The 2,041-nt window shown below is 35.9% G+C and overlaps 1 non-coding gene across 1 annotated transcript; it reads right to left on the bottom strand.

The window, feature by feature from the left end:
- Nucleotides 1-1,622: 1,622 nt before the first annotated feature.
- Nucleotides 1,623-1,758, bottom strand: ZK389.1. Its single transcript, NR_070969.1, has one exon. It is a non-coding gene; the product is annotated as an Unclassified non-coding RNA ZK389.1 (non-coding RNA).
- Between the last annotated feature and the right edge of the window lie 283 nt (nucleotides 1,759-2,041).

A 2,041-nucleotide genomic window follows, 5' to 3' on the forward strand; every position in this document is an offset into this window, starting at 1 on the left:
GAGATCCTATTAGAGATAGAACACAATGTGCGTAGACTTGACACTTTTTCGACAAAACTTTTTGTCCTCTGTAAGTCACCCAGGCCCAAAAAAATTCGAATTCGTCAAAGCCTTTTTCTATTCATTTTTCATTCATTGAAAATTGAAAAAAAAAATCCTGCCAAATTGTTATTGGAAAAGATATGTTTTTTCGCTTACTGGTTTTATTCGCTGACGCTAGTTTTGACGTTTTTCGAGGGCTTCTGATCCACTTTTCCTAAATCAAAGAGATTAGTCTATTTTTGAGAATGTTATGTTCAATGTAGGATGAGTCTTTAGAGAAGATGTACTTTTTTTTTTGGAAGATTAGCTAATTGAAGAATATTCTGTGGGAGGAAGAACTTGAAAAATAAAAATCGTCAGTTTTGTTTTAATTTTTAAAAACGTTTTGATGTATTTCAATATATTTTAGATTAAAGATGGAGTTGTGATGTAGGGAACATATTTTATATATCTTCAAACTTGCCTAAAATTTGAAAATTCATAATTGTTAGGTTTTAGCTTAAAAAATAACCGAGATATAATTTTTATACCAAATTAGAGGAGTGCATTACTAATATAGAAATTATGTTACATGTTATCTATGTGAGTTTTTAGAAGTGGGCTACTTTAAAATATTTCGATTATTCAGCATTAGTGATTGAGATCGATCCTTCGATTTGAGATATCGGCTACAGTAACAAATTTACTTGCTTCCATTTCTGCTTCCATATTTCCCAAATTAATGTGAGAATAAAATACAACTATATTTTCCTTCTTAAATAAATTTCAAAAACTTATCAAGTTGAGAACAGTGCTCTTTTTATTGGATCCGGATTTTTTTAAACATCGGCTCATGCTTCAAGCAACGTGTGGTGTTTTCATTTGTCATGTTGCTGAAGATACTCCCTATACGAGAATGTAGTTTGTATCCTGCTCATTATTTTAATGAATTCATTGACGTCCAATGGACGGGAATTATGTGCCTAACACTTATTTCTGCCCCACACACTCTCCACACACCTTTCCTACTTCCCCCTCCACTTTTACAAAACTTCTTTCCAATTTAAGCATCTTCGACCTACTTGAGAGCATTCCCGAGAAGGCGCTGCTTCTGCCTCTTCGCCGTTTCTTCTCCACAAAAGCCGAGGGCACTAGATACAAGAAAAAACTCTTGGACACATATAAACTTGTCTTCACGAAAGGACCCCGTATGCCCTTCGTCGTCTGCAATTTCTTTGCTCCCGAGAAGCAGCAGAGAGACGCTCCTCTTTGCTCGCACTTTTCAAGAGCATCTAACTCTCTTCTGGCTTTGAAAATCTTTGTTCTCGTGTTGAATGTAATTGGAAAGATGAAACATTCTCTGGTCGCGAGGAAGGTCTCTGAAGAGTGGCACTGTCTCAGATTTCCATTTACTCTGCCTATTTCAGAACTGCTTGAGATATCAAATGCTTCTTGATCTTATTCTGAGTATCTGATATAGGAAAGCGACAAGTCAAAAACCTTTTGTCCCCCTTTGCGTTAAAATTTAAAATTTGCAATTTTCTCATTTTCTTTATATTGCGGTGCGCTATCGAAACAGAGAGCTCGTTTCAATCGGAAGAGGCGTAGAAAAAGCAATGCGATTGAGCACGGTGATAAGATTCACCTCAAAACGTCTCCAGGGACCGCTATCTCGTTTTTATTGGTTCTTCTACCTTTTTCGTTTTTTTTTCTACATCGTTTTGGTTTTTGATTCAAGAAGAATTTTTGTCCTTCTACAAGAGAAAAAACTTCCAATTAATTGGAAACGAATACGAGATGAAGGCGCTTGTTGGGGGGACATGCCCTCCACTCATTCTCGAAACCATATACTCTTAGATGAAGCTAACGAAAGAGACACTAGGCTTGGAAATATCTGGCATATATAAGCGTGTGCCTTCAAGACACAATGAACCAAAAGGATCAACTGCGTCTTTCATATGTTTTTGTATGTACACAATTTTGTTATTAAATGTTGCTTCCAATTGTCAAAATGATATAA

The sequence above is a fragment of the Caenorhabditis elegans genome, chromosome X (assembly GCF_000002985.6).
Source record: "Caenorhabditis elegans chromosome X".
Classification (NCBI taxonomy): domain Eukaryota; kingdom Metazoa; phylum Nematoda; class Chromadorea; order Rhabditida; family Rhabditidae; genus Caenorhabditis; species Caenorhabditis elegans.